The sequence below is a fragment of the Chlorocebus sabaeus genome, chromosome 10, assembly GCF_047675955.1.
Source record: "Chlorocebus sabaeus isolate Y175 chromosome 10, mChlSab1.0.hap1, whole genome shotgun sequence".
In the NCBI taxonomy this organism is placed as follows: domain Eukaryota; kingdom Metazoa; phylum Chordata; class Mammalia; order Primates; family Cercopithecidae; genus Chlorocebus; species Chlorocebus sabaeus.
In genome coordinates this window covers 94,763,507-94,781,525 of record NC_132913.1, presented here as the reverse complement: position 1 = coordinate 94,781,525, position 18,019 = coordinate 94,763,507, and the positions used below count along the sequence as shown (strand labels likewise).

The window sequence follows — 18,019 nt, the reverse complement described above, 5'->3', positions numbered from 1 at the left end:
CTCCTGCCTCAGCCTCCGGAGTAGCTGGGACTACAGGCGCCCGCCACCTCGCCCGGCTAGTTTTTTGTATTTTTTTTAGTAGAGACGGGGTTTCACCGTGTTAGCCAGGATGGTCTCGATCTCCTGACCTCGTGATCCGCCCGTCTCGGCCTCCCAAAGTGCTGGGATTACAGGCTTGAGCCACCGCGCCCGGCCGTGAAACATCTTAAAAGACATGCTAAGGAGTTTGGATTTTACTCTTCAGTCAATGGTGAAATCATTCAAGTTTCTCTCTCTCTCTCTTGCTCCTTCCTCTCTTTCAAAAGCCCAGAACTACATTTATTTATTTTTATTATATTAATTAAAGTATAAATCACATACAGCAAAGTACTCAATTATCAATAAACTTTTACTTACACATACATATGCACAGATACACACACAAGTCAATACCTCTGGATTAAACAACAATTCTGACACTTCAGAAGGTACACTTTGTGTCTCTACCCTGTCAATATCATCCCCCAGAAATCACTGTTCTCACATCTATCACCATAGAGTAGCCTGCTGTTAAACTCCATGTAAATGGAACCATATTGTATGTACTGTTATACGTTTAGTTCTTTTTGCTCATCATTGTCTGTGAGTTATCCATGTTGTGTGTAGTGGTAATTGGTGCTTTTTAGTGCTATATAGTAACCCATTGTATGAACACATCACATTTTATTTATCCTTTCTGCTATTGATAAACACATTTAAGATTTTTTAATGTATGAAACAGCTTGATGAAAAGAGGAACTGTTCCTGGCATGCACTGTGAAATAAATGAATGAATAATCTCCAGGTGGATTGAACTGGTAGAAAACGGTTTCTAAAACTTTAGGGTATACAAATATCACATGGGGAGAGCTTGTTAAAAATTTGGATTCTGGAATGCCAACCTCAGCTATGGCTTCTCCAAGGGCGAATGGTCTGGAGCCTGGGAATTCTGCACTTCTAACAAGCTCTCTTGGTGATTTTGTTGGAGGTGATCTTTGACCACCTTTTGAGAAACATTGAGAAAGAACTTGAATTTAGGAGACAGGAATTAAATAGTGTGTTAATGATTGCCTGAACTGGGATTTTGCCCTGGGAAAGGAAAGAATGTGATGGACATGAGATGAAAAAGACAAAAAGAAGACTTGAAGGCATTGTTGACAGACTGTCAGTGAGGAGTGAGAGAGAGAGATGAGTCTAAAATGACGCTGAGGTGTCACACCTGGATGACTACACATTGATGACACCATTTGGGTTCAGCACAGATCTGTCGTTTGGGAAAATGATGTAGGCCTGTGCCAGTAATTGGATGATAATTGAGGAAGATGCACTGAGGTCACTATTATTTCTGATCAGACTGCTGGCATCTTGTTGAGCTTAATAGTTGTCAAGGTCATAAAACTACAATTCTGAGAGGTACCCCCGAAGTTCCTCTAGGTTTCTTTCTGCTGCTCATCAAACCAGCCAAGGAAGGACGTTAAGGGTAACTCTGCTCCAGTGTATTTGGGCAGACCCCAAGACCTCTTTGATATTAGAGATGGTTCCGAGGATTTCTGTAGCTGAAAAACTCAAAGATTTAAAAGTCTTGTTCAAATGCAAGTAAAACATAATCTGGTTGTTCTTTAATGATCTTGCTTTTCCCTTCAGGCATTTCTCAGAGTCTCTGGTTACATGCATTCCTTCACACACAGGGAAGTGGAGAACCCTCTACTCTTACCAGTCTTTTCTTCTCCAGGATATAGGAAGCCAGTTCCATTAGTATTTCTATATAGATCCAATTTCCCAAACCTTTAATCGTTTCTTGTGCCTCTCATCTGGAAATATGTGATTACATCCTTGACTAAGAGAAGCATTTGTTTTCTTGATACCATGTTGGCATTGCTGGAAGTGCTGAAGGGGTGCAATCAACAGGCGTAGTTGCTCACTTTCACCACAGATGTGTGCCCTAAAAATGTGAATATAAATCGCTCTTTTGGGGTGAAATCAAATGGCACTTTCCCCTTTGTTTAAATTTCAATCTCAGCAATGCTTTCACTTTATTTCTCATTGGCCTTCTGGGAGCTCTAACTTCTAACCTTTTACTATGAAGTGTGTTCTTTCTAAACTGTCAATGGTCATAACTGTCCTTCCAACCCCCCATAATAAAATGTATCTTTATTATGATTTGGCATTTATCACTCTTTTAAAAACTGGATTTATCAAATTGTGAATTTTAAAAGTCTCTTTTTAAGTCATGGAAGGGAAAATACCAGAGGGTCAATTATCCTGGGAGGATCCCAGGTAGCAGCTAGAGGCCCCTAATTCACAATGAAAGAGAGTAAGAGAGTTCATCTCTTCTTGACTCAGGAGATTCACATGCTCCACCCCACCTCTTGCAGAAAGCAGGACTCGGTCACCATGGCTGAGCTGGGCAGGGCTTACCCATGGAGATGGGAAGGGAGGGTACAGCAAGCAAGACTGGCCTTCCTGTTCAGTTACTTAAGCTTGTGAACGCTCAAAGCAATAGACAGCACTTCTTTTTCCCGTTCTTCTGAGTATTTGATGAATGATGAGGGCAATTGCAGTTGGCAAAGTATTTGCAGCCCAGAGAGGTTAAATGATTAGCTGAAGATGATGTTGCAAGTAAGTGACAGGGTTAGAAGAAGAACCAAAGATTATACAGATCCAGGGGTTTTTTTTCCCAAGAGACCAGAGGGTCTTGATTATGGTGAATGATGTCAGGCTTGAGAAAGATGTTTGTCATTGGGGCAGTATGGATCCATGCCCAGAGAAGCAGGAAAATCCTGTTTTCCCTCACAACCATCAACCTTCTTTGCATCGACTTGGAGAGAGCATTACATATCAATTTTTCAGGAAGGTAACGTAATTTACATAAGGCTATAAAGGGACAGCAGAGCCAGAGTCGAGAATGATGTTCTGTTCTCCCTCTTGCTCCTGCTGAATGACAGGGTATTTATCTATTGTCTTTGTTGGTTGTCAGTATTTATTTTGGTGTTTGGTCCCTAATCTCACTAGAAGCATTGAGTTTTGTTTCCCCATTTGTGAGCTTCCCTGTCTTGTTTACTGAGAAGGTTCTGGGCTTCAAGCAGAGCAACGGTCTGGGTGAGGAAGGCAGAGCCCCATATTCCCCAAATGGAATCATGCATTAGCTTTGGTGTATTTCTTGAAGAAAGTTCAAACCAGATGAAAGCCTCCCTTTCCTAATTTTGGCAGGAGAACTGTAATATTACTTTTACAATATCCTCTCAAATCTGGGTGATGCTCCGAGGAAGTTTCTAGAATTCACTCTTTCCCCACCGGGTTATTTTGCCAAAAGCTAGCATGGTCTTTTCTAGGGAGTGAGGCTGTCTACACTTCGGGCAAACAGTTCATCTAATTAGAACCATGGGAAATCCCTCTGGGGAATCCCTGGCTGTGTGTGACTAGGCTAATCTGAATAAACACACACTAGGGGATATTTGTCTGGTAGAGGCCACAGACTTCCCCCAACCCCCTCCTCTTTTTTTTTTTTTTTTTTTTTGGGAATGAGAAGTTTTTGTTTGCTGTAATTGTCTAAGAAGATGAGGGTTTTTCTTACAATCTGGAGTCCCCATTCCTTTGACTGTCTGAAAACTCCTGTGAGCTCCGCTCCCTTGTATAGGGCATGGGGGAGAGTTCAAACCCTGCAAAGCACTTTAGGCTAACCATGCTTGGGACAGAGCTCACTATCTTAGTGATCTTTTTAAATTTTTATTTTATTTTCTTTTTTAGAGTGGCACCATCATAGTCAACTGCAGCCTCAAACTGCTGAGCTCAAGCAATCCTCCCGTCTCAGCCTCCTGAGTAGCTGGAATTCCAGACATGAGCCAGTGCAGCCAGCTTATTTTTATTTTTTAAGTAGCTTCTTATTGAATGATAGTTAACATATAGAAAGTGCATGTATCATGAGTGTATAGCTAGATGAATTTTCTGCAAGTGACACTAGACTGTGTAAACAGTCTATAGATGAAGAAATAGAAGACATCAGGACCCCAGAAAACCCCGCAGGCCCCCTCCTGTTCACTACCTCTCTCTCCAAAAGGCAACAACTATCCCGAATTCCAACATCACAGATTAATTTTGTTTCTTTTGAAAATGCTTAGAAATGAAGCAATACATCATGTTTTCCACATGTCTGGCTTCTTTTGCCCAACATTATGATTTTGGCATTCATCCATGTTGCAAGGATGGTAATAGTCCATGCCCTGTCGTTGCTGCTTAGTACTCCATTGTATGTATGTAGCACAACTTCTTTATTGATTTCACTGCTGATGGGCATTTGGGTGGTTTTTTTTCCTTTGGATTTTAGCTCTCTTTTGATGTGTGTCTGCCCTGTGTACACAGAGTGTACACAAGCTGTCACATAAATGTGTGCCTATGTGTGATCTTATTCTCTGCAGAGATATAGCTGCCAGAGATGATCAATTTTGGGGCTCAGGCCTGATTTCAAATATACTTATTGTTCCATGAGTATACTTCAGCTTATCAAATGAGTTATGTCAAGTTTCAGTTTGGAGAAAGTGGTTTCTGCAGATATAAGACATGTGAATATGTTTCTTACAAAAACCCGTTCTTCATATAGACCTATGGTGATTCCTTGCGACTTTCAGCTATGCATTAAGTATGTATGTTTAGAAAAAACTTAAATTATATATAAAACCAATCCAGTTATTCATATACAATTTGAGTATAGCATACTTTTACGTGGATAACATAGGGAGCGTTTTTACCCAAATTTTAACTTCTTATCCACTTTAGTTGGAACCATTTTGCTAAAGTGCATTCTCTTTATTACACATTATTTTATAAGACTAACCATTTATTTAAAAAATAAAAGCGAAATGTTTTTGGAACAAGCATGGCTAGATATAACGTATGTGACTTGTGTTATATGTTTATCTACCATGGGATTTTTACCTTTCATATTTTTGGCCATTAGAGATGAAAAAATGGTTTGCCTTTCTTCTTGGTATATCTAGAAACCAACATATTAAAGTTGTTTTTACTAGATTAATAACTAACTTTCTCTGACCTGATTCAACTTCTAAAATGTCCTCAATTATATTATCCAGAACTACATAAGCAACTGTGATAAATTATATGCCAATGGGAGATGAATATAATTCCTTCCAGGATAAAATGGGGTAGGCAACAAAATTACTAAGAATGCTCTCCCCTCAAACAGTACAAGTACTTTTTAATGCATTCAAAACATGTGAACAAATATTTGGAACATAGTTCTGTATGTTTTTTTTTAGTACAAACATTGTTTACAGTAGTCACCAATGAACTACTAATGCAGTAATTAATTTACTATGCAGCTCTAGTTGAGAAAATGGCTTGAAATTGTAAAAATGTCTTGTAAAGAATGATTTAATTTAATAATTTAACATCAAGCCTTATCCCCTTTAAACTCAAATTTATGGAAAACCCTTCTGTGTTGTCACCACGTGCCTCACATAATAATTTAGTGAGGAGAGGAGCCACATCAGGGGAGACAAAAGCTTTCACTCCAGCATGGGAAGGTAAAGGGAACCCACCCTGCTTTGTTGGTGGTCTCCCCTGATTTTCTTCAAGTAGTCCTTTTAAGAGGTTACTTGGGGGTTAGAGACTCTCACCAACCTGTCCCCCCACTACACCTAGGAGAAGCTGAGAATGTGATGGGATAAATGCAGGCACATGTGACATTTAACTTCCTTCCCAGGGATAGGGCCCAGACAGCATCGAGAGTAAAGGCTACTTTTGAGTGTGTGTTTTTATTGGTGTCCATGACCGGTTCTTGTGCTAAATATTCAGGCAGAAACATCCCGACGACTTCCATTTTCTTGGACTAGCTAAATAACTGGCCACATGTAGCCTGAGTTCCCTCCACTGCTGATCATGACCTTGGACAAGTCACGTAGCTGATCTAAATCTGGAAAGGGGCATGACCACATCTCCCTCATTGCCTTGTGAAAGTCCAACAAAATAATAGTATTGGAAAGCTCTTTACGAGTAAAGCACTCTCATGTTTACTATGGTTGAGGGAAAAATAGATTTTTTTTCCCCCAGTCTGAATTGTGCCAACCCTTCTGGCTCACTCACTGCAGGTCCTGTATTCAGTTTGTGGAGTGTGGATTCTGCCTGTTTGTATTCTGATATTCTGCCTGTTTTGGAATGGAAGCTTTCTTTTGTGCAATGATTGTGGTTTTCTATGGATTATACAGAATTCTGATCCAAGCATAATAGAAAAGCTTCATGTGTTTAAAAAAATAAACAATAACAAAAAATTACTATTTTAATGAGCTAACACATGGTCTTTATGTGCCAGCTATGGACTGAGCTTTGTAAGATTTCTTTTTTTTTTTTTTTCCTTAGAATCAACAGCAACATAAGAGATACGCTTAATGATTTTGCTCCTATAAAGTGTAACAGGAAATTCACCTGGCCTCCAGCCAAAGGATGTCCATAGGTAGGTGCAAATTAAGATTAAAATGGTTAGTCTGTGTCTGATCCCATTCCGGTTCTTCCCCCTGGCTGCAAATAGGTACAAGGAGAAGGATTTGTCACAGTATTTTTTCCCCAGGGTCTCCATGTGATCCATGTGATTCCAGCTGATTCTCCCTGGATGACTTGCCCAGCAACGCAGCAATGCTTAGAGATTTCTCACCAGGCCAGAAGAATCTACGTGCACCTGGAAGCACATGCTTTGAGCTTGGGCATAAATGATTGGCTCCAGAATGTGTCTGTGGTTTGCTGGTCACCCTCGAGTCCCAGCAAGAGCAGGGTGCCTCATAGATCATACAGGCCTACATGGTGCATCTTCCAGGAAGGTGGGCAAACTGCCTAACTACTCAATTTGCTCATTTTTAAAATGGAGTTATAATATTACCCATCTTGATGGGTTGTTTGGAGCATTCAGTGAGATAATGCTTACAAAGCAATTAGTGCAGGGCCTGGCTAAGGTTAGCTTTTAAAATTGTTGTGTGTCTCCCATCTCCACCTGTGAAGGAGGCTGTACCTCATAGTTTCAATGCCTGGTCAGGTAGTACAAGCCTCTTTCCCAAAGCTGCAGAGGCTGGATCCCACTGGGGAGCCATGACAGAGAGACAAGCACCCCACAAAGATTGCAGGATTCCTGCCCTTCTCTTACTTCTGCTCTTCCAGCCTTATCTCTCATCTCCATTAGTAAATTTACTTTCTAAAACCAGTAGCCCTATCCTTTGAAGGGATTACTTGGTGAATAGTTTAAGAACAAACAATAACAAGTATAATCATTGTAGCAATAACTCTTGGTTGGCCTGGATTGGTTTCTTCCTTGCACACACGACAAGGGAGACAGAGTAAAAGAGAAAGGGCAAATTTTTTGTGTTACCTTTCCCTGTAAGGGGGAGTTAGGGACCCTTTCCCAGTTGAAAGGAGCAATGCTGCTTGGTCCTGGGTGAGACACAATGTGACAGTAACATGCCCCCAAATTCATAAACGCTGGAGGGAGTTGACAGCTGGTATTTTTAAAGGAGCTGATTTGGTGGCTAATTTTATTTATCTTGCTTCCTTTGCCAAGATCAGCTGCTTCTTTGCCCTGTGCCATTAAGTCCCAGGAGGTCCACAGGCAGCAATTTACAAATCTATTCCTTTCTGTGGCGAAGGTTCTTTCTACCGCCATGGGTTTTTCATAGAGAGAATAGAAAATCTAGAAGCCATATAACCAGAGTGATCTTTAATGCTTCATCAAAAGCTGTCCTATATGGGTATTTATTTATATTTAGCCCAGAGTGAAAGGCCCCAGGAGGCTACAGCCTGAGCAGATTTGGTTCAATATCTGCAAAGGAATTTAAATAAGCTTACCAATAAAGAAATCTTCCTACAAGAGGGAAAAAAAAAAAAGTGGAACTTGAGTCTAATTGACCTTGGGACAAAGACAGGCTGGAAACCATTCAATAGTCAATAACAGAGCCATGCAGTATGTAGACATATCTTTGTGAGTGTGCTTATGTGTAAATCGGGCCAGAGGTGGAGGGAAGGAAGCAACATCATGCAGTCTCCATGGTTGCATTAGACTGAAAAAAGGAATTGATATTTCGTTATAAAGCTGAATGTTAAAAATTAGCATTCCTAAAATTTCTGACAATCTGGCTTAAATAAAATAATAACAGATGTATATGAAAGTGATATCGCTCGAGATTAACAGTTGTATAATGGATGTCCTGCTATACAACGTTTATGAATAATGCAGCATTATCTATTATCTTTAAATCTATCCAGGATTAACAGCTTTGCAGATTATTTAGCCTCCAAGATTTAAGGGATAAAATCAATACATATATGTTTTGATAATCGATGACAATCAATTCATTAAAAATAAACACCTAGCCAACCTCCGTTAAATGCTCAGGGAGTGTCCTTATTCTCTAATTGTGTTGGTTTATTTGCCATGCTAGCAATTTGGGATGATGTCTTTATAATCCATGTCAATGGTGAAAAAAAAGAGAGAGAGAGAATGTTCTCCACATCCAAGCAAGAAACAAACAAACAAACAACCCAAGACATCTTCTCCAGGAGTTTCAACCTAAAAAAACCAGAGCTTTCTATTGCCCTTGGGGTTTTGCTGCTGCATCTCCTGACACTAGGGGTTGGACAATGATTGGTTTCCTTTGATAAAAAGTTCTTCAGGAAAAGAACAGCTTAGTCAGAGGAGGCCACCAGGCTGTGCACCCCAGCAGTGCAGTCTTGGGCAGGGTTGAAGAGGGGAAAGAGGAAGAAAAGCCACTGCCTCTGCAGCATCCACAGTGGGAAAGCAGCGGGCCTGGAAAAGGCGACAAATTGCTCAGGTTACATTTAGAATGATCACTATTCTTCCCCATTTTGACATGGATGTCACTGTAGAAAGGGGTTTTAGCTTAGATTACTGATAGTTGTCAGAGTGAGGAGAAATTCCCCCACCCCCAAATTCTGTAGTAGAATTCTTTATTCTTGAGTTCATCTTCTCAAGGTGACACTAGACCCTAATTTCAGACAGTTGTTGTATCTTTCCTCTCTCTCCACCTTTCTCTCCCTTTCGCTTTCTTTTTCTCTGTAATGCTGAGCTTTTGGCAAAGATACCAAACAGGCAATCCATTTGCAGCCAAAAGTTTATGTGTATGTTGATTGTTTCTGATGAGTGGATGGAAACCTCAGCTTCTCAGTGCCCTTGAGCAAAAAGGGCTGAACGAGTTGTGTGTTTCCACATCACATATCATCTCAATAGCTAATTCTTAGGTTGCAGAATATTGTTCTAATATGAAATTCTGGGGCTGTAGCTCAATTCACTCTCAGTAAGCTACTGCACACACAGATCTGTGTCACAGCTTCTTGTTTAAGCCAATAGCTGGTTTCACAGGGGTTGGAAGCTGTGTTTGAGAAATGTGTTTTGCATCGATTAAAATTTCTTAAAGGACACACTGCAATTGAATGACAGGCTATTTTTAAATTATTTACAAGCTCGACATTTTACTCAAAGCAAATTGTCAACTATATCTAGTTATCATTTTATCTGCTGGACCCATTCCCCTGAGCATACCAACCATGAAAAAGATTATCTCCTCAATTCATTGCTTTAGCAATTCAGGAGACATCTTCTTGGCACCCCCCTCCTAGTACTAAATGATGATAGAAAGGCATTGATGAGTTTTGGGGGCATTTGTTTCCAGAATTTCCCCAAACACAATTTTTCAATTGCGTTATGAAGGAAGGCCAAGATGTGAGAGCTTTTTTCTGGATCTAATTTCCACTATAATCACTCTCCTATGGAAAAATCAGAGATTATTTTTCCACTTACATTTTCCCCATGCTACTAAGAATATAAACTGACACAATTTCTTTTGGTACCTCTCTAACCATGTACATATTGCTATTGTATTGTCATGAATGCAGTTCCAAGCTCTTCTCCATCTCACTTATACACGTCAGTTCCCTCTGTCATGGGGGACATTCTTCCTATTGACCTTTGCTTGGCTCTATCCTCATTATCACTCAGATCTTAGTCCAAGTAACAACTCCTCTGGGGGCTTCCTGGACCACCTTATCCTATGTTACTTACTTCCCCCAATACCATTCCAGTAGTTATCTATTACCGTGTTACCTACTTTATGTCACTTACTACCATCTAAAATACTCTTACTTATTAATCCTACATGATTCTGGTTTGTTTTTCTCAGAAAAAGGTAAGCTCCATGAAAGAAAGGATCTCATTTTTTGGTTTACTGCTCTTTCCCAGTGCCTATCACAGTGCCTGGGGTATAGTAGACAATAAATATTTGCCACACAAGTGAATGAACAGGTACAAAATTGCAATCAGGAAACCTAGCTACGTTTCTGTCTGTATTTTCAGTTTTCTGCATGATGCTGGACTTTCTATTTAACCCAGTTGATTTTCTACAAACCCATAAAATTCTAGATTTCAGGACCAAAAGATATCTGTAAGGTTAGATAGTCATTCTGTTGATGAGGAACTGGAACACAGAGAGGTCGAATCACCCAATGAGTGGTAAACATGAGTTTTAATTCCAGCCCTCCAGTTTTCTTAGAACAGTGGTTTTCAATTGGCCAATCTGCCTCCCTCCTCCTCCCCCCACCATAAGGGATATTTGACAATGTTTAGAGATATTTTTAGATGTCACAACTGGGGGAAAGGGAGTGGTGTGTGCTACTGGCTTCTAGTGTGTAAGGGTCAGGGATCCTGCAAAACATCTTATAGTGCATGGCACAATGTCCCACAACAAAGAATTATCCAGCCAAAAATGCCAATCAGGCCAAGGTTTAGAAAGCCTGACTTCAAGCTATAAACAGCAATAATGAGACTTCTCCCTTCTATTTGAGAATCAGTGAGAAAAGGTCCACAAAATTTCGAGTTTTTCAGGATTTTCTAGTACAGAATCATTGGTTGGCATTTTTTGCAACAAAAAAATTTAAATTCTTAAAATGGAAATGCTTTATTATTTGTTGATTATAGAAGTAATACATGCTTGTTGTAAAGGAAGTCAGGTCAAAAGAAATATCTTAAAAAGGAAGAGAAAATAATCCGTAATCCTACCCCTTGGATATAAACATATGAGCATGCTGGCATGTATTTTTCAAGACTTTTTTTCCAATAAATACATATATACACCTAACATACATTCTGATAAAACTAGAATACCGAATTTATATATACTCTTGTAATCTGCTTTGTTCATTTAACAATATTTTATTGGCACATTATAATTCTATAAATAAAAAGCTAATTATAATTTCTAATGGTTTTATAATATTCTGATGTATGGTTGATACAGAATATGTTTTACCACTCACCTGTTGATGAGTATTTATGTTGTTTCTGATATTTAATATTATAAACAAAGTGTCAGTGAATATCCTTGTTTATTCATTCTTGTTCATTCTCAGTTCCTTCCTTAGGATAAATGACTGAGTGGGATTGCTGGGGCAAAGGAAATGTGATACATGTTGTCAGGTGTATGCCCAATTACTAATTGGAACAAAATAATTAGAAATCTCAGTATGCTGGAATTCTCTGTCACCCCACTTTCAGATGAGAAACGCAATTTGCAAAGCAAAATATAGTGAGGCATGATTTTTTTTTTCTTTATGCCCTAGTATTAGAACAAATTTATTCTCACCTCCTCCACTCATTTAAATTTGATTCAAGAAAAAATTATTAAGAAGGAAGGAAAGGAACATTCACCAAGTCCTACTGTGCGTTATTCACTATATGTTAGGAATTTGTATTCTTCCAACAACCTACGGGGTAGACTGTCTCTTCCTGTTCATGGATGGGGAAACTGAGAATTAGACACTCTCACTGAATATCACAAACATGGCAGAATCAGAATGTGAATGTGGTTCTTGCCTTTAAGAAGTTTATAGCCACTGTAAGGCAAAATGTGCCAGGGACGCTTGCCATATTAATGTCAGGTATGATGAGATTGATGTTCAAATTATGACCCTGAGGATTTTAAGATTTTAAACCTGTAAAGACATAGTCAGCTAGGTTCAGGATATTGTACTTACCAAAGCAGGAAAGTAGATTAATGTATATTTGAAAGTACTTTCAATAACTAAGATTGAAAAACGCAGAGATGTCTGATCTCTCTCTAGTAATCAAAAAATTTAATCAGTTAATTGATGTTTGTACTTGATACATTCCTTTTTTCAAAAGACCCCAGGATATTTGCCTATCATCAGCATGCAAGATATATGGCGCCAGTCAATAACTATGCCATAAATACAATTTCTTTTAGAAAGCTGAGAAGCCAAGAATATTAGAGAGCTCTCTTGTCTACTCATTTTCTTATGTCCTTTTATTCCCCCTCATTAGAATTCTTAAGTCTTCTCAAGCCTGTGTACTCTGGTTAAGCTATGCTAGGGTCTCTAAAAGGACTAAAAATAGGCAGGGCCCAGGCAAAGAGAGATCAGACAGCTAGGTTCAGGGTGAGATTTGCAAGATGGGAGAAAACCTATGGGGTGGAAATATCTTTCCATTGGCCTTTGTGGTTTGAAATGCTCTGCTTCATCCCATGACTCAGCACTCCACTTCTGAGTAATTCATTAAGAAAACACTCAAAGATGTACAAGTGTATTTATTGCTGCACTGTTTTAGATAGTGAACAATCAGAAACAGAGTAAATGATCATCACTAAGAGATAAACATAAACTATGATACATACATACTGTGGAATAATATGCAGCAGTTAAAAGAATCTATTGTGGGTAGGTGTTTTTTGTTATGTATATGTACTGTGAATATTTTTTGTGGCTTGCCTTTTCACTCTCTTTTGAGATGGAGTCTCGCTCTGTCGCCAGGCTGGAGTGCAGTGGAGCAATCTCGGCTCACTGCAACCTCCAACTCCCTGGTTCAAGCGATTCTTCTGCCTCAGCCTCCTAAGTAGCTGGGATTACAGGCATGTGCCACCATGCCCAGCTACTTTTTGTATTTTTAGTAGAGATGGAGTTTCACCATGTTGGCTAGGAGGGTCTCGATCTCCTGACCTTGTGATCTGCCTGCCTTGGCCTCCCAAAGTGCTGGGATCACAGGCATGATCCACCGTGCCCGTCTTTCACTCTCTTAATAGTGTGTTTTGATAAACTGAAATTCTTAAAGTACTACGTCTTATCATTTGCTATACTTTGTATGTAGTGCTTTCTGTATCCTGTTTATGAAATCTTTTCCCTCCCCATGGTCATTAAGATATCCTTTGTTTTCTTCAAAAAAAACTTTATTGTTTTGCTTTTCACATTGAGATCCACAGTTCATCTAGAATTTGTTTTTGCGTATGGTCTGAGGTAGGGGTTAAAATGTATTTTTTTCATATAAATATCCTTTTGACCCAGCATGATTAACTGTAAAGACATCCGCCCCCTAATACACACACACACACACACAGTTCCTCACTTTTAGTTTTGTCACAAATCATGTGACCATATAACTGTGGGATTTTAATTTTTTTCCTTTGATCTATTTGTCTCTCCTTATGCCAATATCACGTTGTCTCAATTTACAAAGCTTTAAAGTAGGCAGAAGACTAGAATGAGACTTTGCAAAAGAGGATATCCAAATGTCCAATAAACTGATTAAAAAGTGCTCAACCTTATTAATAGTCAGGAAAACTGTATATTAAAACCATAACAAAATATCACTACTTATCTACCAGAATGGTTAGAATGAAAAACATGAGACTAACAAAAAACACAAGGTGTTGGTGAGGATGTGGAACAACTGGAACTCTCATAGACTTCTGAATATAAATTGATGCAATCATCTTGGAAAGATGGCAGTATCTGCCAAGCTGTTTATATATACATCTTCTTATCTAGCAATTCTACTCTTAGACATATACTCAAACAGAAAAGTTTGTGATACCTATACTGAAACATATATACAAGAGTGTGCATAGCAGATTTATTCATAATAGCACCACCCAAACAACCAGATATTCATCAGTAGTAAAATGAATAAATAATTTGTGTTGTATTCAATCAATGAAAAAAAACCAAAAGTATTGCTGCATGTAAAACATGAGTGAATCTTCCAAGGATTAAGTTGAAAGCCATAAAGTAGACACAAAAGAATATATACTCTATAATTCCATTTACCTAAAGTACATGAACAGGCAAAATCAATATATAATGGTAGAAGTTAGGTTAGTGATTGGGATCTAGGAATATGGAGGGGACATGAAGGGAATTTTTTTGTGCGGTAATGTTCTGTTTCTTGATTTTGGTGCTGGTTACTGCTGGAATGTTCACCTTGTGAAAATTCTTTCGCCTGTACATTTGTGATTTGTGCCCTTCTTTTAATGGATATGTCAAAAGTATTTATTTTAGAAATGAATCAGTTATATATTGTGAGTGCAAAGTACCCACAAAATAATACCATATATATATATATATTTTGAGATGGAGTCTCGCTCCATCGCCCAGGCTGGAGTGCAGTGGCATGATCTCAGCTCACTGCAAACTCTGCCTCCCGGGTTCATGCCATTCTCCTGCCTCAGCCTCCCAAGTAGCTGGGACTACAGGCACATACCACCACACCTGGCTAATTTTGTATTTTTAGTAGAGGTGGGGTTTTGCCATGTTGGCCAGGCTGGTCTCGAACTCCTGACCTCAGGTGATCCACCCACCTCAGCCTCCCAAAGTGCTGGGATTACAGGTATGAGCAACCATGCCCAGCTCAGTACCACCTGTCTTTATGAACATATATACAAATGCATGTGTATCTCTGGAAAGGATATCAGGTGTTACCACATGTTGGCTTTCTAAAATTGAAGACATTTCACTTGACTCTATTATCACAATTCTGTTGGCATCAGTTTGGCAATCAAATTGGAGATCAGATCATTAGGTGCATTAAAGTTTACTCAGAGGGTCTCAGCAAAGATGGCTATCAGCCGCTCCTGTTTTTCTAACACTAAATAGAGCTGTTGACCAAGAGTTGAAAGGTCTTTGAGTACCAGTTGACCATGAATAATCCCAAACCCTGTGCAAACTGCTTTAACACTAGCTGTCAACTTTAAGAAAAAATACCATTCAAAAGCAAGTATTCAAAAAGGCACCTATTAAGAGAACTGACCACATCCCAAAAAAATTTTACAAATAAGTAGAGAAAAGTTAGCTGGGAACAGTGGCTCACACCTGTAATCCCAGCACTTTGGGAGGCTGAGGTGAGTGGATCACATGAAGCCAGGAGTCCGAGACCAGCCTGGCCCACATGGCGAAACCCCATCTCTACTAAAAATACGAAAATTAGTTGGGCATGGTGGCACACGTCTGTAATCCCAGATACTCAGGAGGCTGAGGCAGGAGAAGTGCTTGAACCTGGGAAGTGGAGGTTGCAGTGAGCTGAGATCATGTTACTGCGGTCCAGCCTGGGCAACAGAGCGAGACTCTGCTTTAAAAAAATTAGAGAAAAGTTAATCATTTTATTTTCCATGTAGTTTGAGACTAGACAATAAATATGAGGGTCAGCATGTATATTTGAAAACTGCCTAAATCTCTGCTGTTTCTTCTATCGATAAGATATAGGAAATGAAGCCACAGAAGTCGGAACAACAAATCGTCCTACTGAAATCTCCTGGGAAGCACAGGGAAAGCCACTGTGGGATCTCCTGGCAGTTATATGGGTTCTATAATTAAGTTTTGGGGAATCGGGGCTGAATTTAGCAGCAGAGAAGAGAAGGGATCCAGAAACATTAGGAGGAGTCCTTTAATATTGGAGTGGAAGGAAGTCAAAGAGACTTTAGCACATCTGTAATTTCATTTGTTTGATTTCTGGAAGAGAGTATAGCTAATGGTGCTACATGTATCATAAAAAAATAAAGCCCTCCATTAGTGTAAAGGCCAGAGTTGATTCCCTAACCTTGGATGGTAGAGGCCCTCTTTTTAAATGTTTGCATCATACTGGAGTAAGGGCAATCCCGTGTTATTATGGAACCAGAGAACCGTGAAAGGTGGAAGGGCCTTAGAGCTCATGATTTTAGTGGCTCTCGGCGCAAGACGTCTATAAGATTCACCTGAAGGACTTTTATAATATTGAAACTGAATCAATGGGGTGAGGCTCAGACATTTGTGTTTTTCAAATGCCCCCAGCGGATTCTGATGCCTGGTGTGGGGTGAGAACCACTGATCTATTCGGTCCGTTGATTTTCATCTCTCCAAAGCTCCGTGGCCTGCCTCAGATGCTTCTAGAGAGCTGTGCTACTTTATTCTGCTGTATGGCCTTATTTGAAGAAATAGTTCTACTTCTAAAGGCTAAACTCTGGAGAACCCCCAATTTAGTCTAATGAACTTCCAGCCATTCCTCTTTCTTCACCTGGATGTATTGGTCAGATTGGTCATTTGGCAGTAATCCCATGAAGAGACTGAAATGTGAAACAGCTGTCTCAGATTGTCTCTTCAGAGCAGATGCTGAGCCCAAGTTTCCAGGGCAAGATGCTCATCAGATCAACACCTGAGAAGGGATGAAAACAAAACCAGGATTGGGGAAGGGAGAAAGCTGACCTGTGATACGAGCCTGAAAAGGCCTTGACCAAACTGGTAGGGAGTGCTAGAGTGAATATTGCCCATCCACGTGGTTTCCCTGTGGGCATCCCCCTCAGTCAAGGGTTGTGGGCTATCCTGGGACGAGCGTGACCTCAGGTGGAGAATGTCTCTGCAGCCAGGGTAGGGCCCGAAATAGCTGAAGGCTGGAGGAGGTCCATTACTTACACTCCCACATCAAGTCGTTCCTTGAAAAGGAAGCTGGGCGAAGCTCTGGGGTCTATATTGCAGGTATGCTGATTTGGGAAGGGGGGATGAAGGGAATGCCTGTGAACTGGTAATCTGCGATTCAAAAAGAGAAAGGGGTTCAGGGAGGAAGTAGGGAGGGAATTTTAAGCATCAGCTGGGGTTAGATAACTTCCCAGAGGATACTATTATGTCTTGACTTTTGTCTGCTACCTCTGTCTCACACCATGGACTAACTTTAGGACAAAGGAACTTTAATTGTTGCAAATCAGATTCAGCATGCATTTATTGAGTGCCTAGTATATGCCACCTTCTGTGCTAGATATTTCCGTGTATGGTCCTACATGCCTATACTCTAATTTTAATTAGTTTGTCATGAAAATTACCCTTTGCGTGATTTTCTTCTGATTTTTCAACTTGCTGTTTATTTAAAACCGAGATGTAGAGGACCTCATCTTCTGAACTGAAAACAGTGGAATCCCTATAATCTTGTTACTAATGTGGCAAATAAGTTCTCGTTGTGTTTAAAAGATTCCTTGTTATCACTTTAATTATACTTGTAAAATAAATCTTTATGAGCAGGAATGCCTTTAGCTATGTTCTTAATTTTAAGAGACAGTACACAGCCCTTTTATGGTGGTTGAGTAGATTAGATCTAGAGCAGTGAACTAATACTAAGTTAACTGTCACAAGATTGGTTGTTTATATCAACGTTCTATAACAAACATAGAACAAGTCAACACAGGTTGTTTTCTACTAAAACTCACAAGGTTCAGTAACAAATTCCTGTAATGCACTTTAACATATTTCATTTTTGATAAAGAACACTTATAGTTTCAAGGTTATATTATAGGACAACAGTTATTAGAATGATTAAAATACACTTTTTAATGTCACAAGAAATCTCTTTGTCATAAGAAGCAGGCTTAGAAACTCAGCTTTAAGGTAAGATATAAACAAGGGATTGATTCAACTTAAATGTTGGTAACTGGCATGTAAATATTCAATAATAATTTTCTTAACTATTAAGGAAATTTCTAACAGAAAGATTTGTCTGCTCAAACTACCAGTGTTGACTATCTCCCGAGAGTTCAAAGTTTCTCATTAATCTGCTCAGTGAAGCTTATAGCTCCTGGCTTCAGTTATAATTTCAAGCCAGAGGTATGTTAAAAGAATATGGAGCCTATTAAATTCTGTTGTCACGTTAACTAGACTTCAGGTTTGAACAAGTTATCTGTATTCTCATGTT

General features: G+C 39.4%; 1 long non-coding RNA gene across 9 annotated transcripts in view; it reads left to right on the top strand.

Moving 5' to 3' along the window:
- Positions 1-17,350, top strand: part of LOC103217718 (uncharacterized) — a 267,900-nt gene extending 250,550 nt beyond the window's left edge. For 8 of the 9 annotated variants that reach the window (XR_012094287.1, XR_012094284.1, XR_012094282.1 and 5 more), the window contains 2 exons: positions 6,391-6,484; positions 6,599-8,400. This is a non-coding gene — a long non-coding RNA (uncharacterized lncRNA). Of the gene's footprint in view, positions 1-6,390; positions 6,485-6,598; positions 8,401-15,564 lie in introns of those variants that run through there. The other variant, XR_012094288.1, reaches the window with a different exon arrangement.
- The last annotated feature ends 669 nt before the right edge of the window (positions 17,351-18,019 follow it).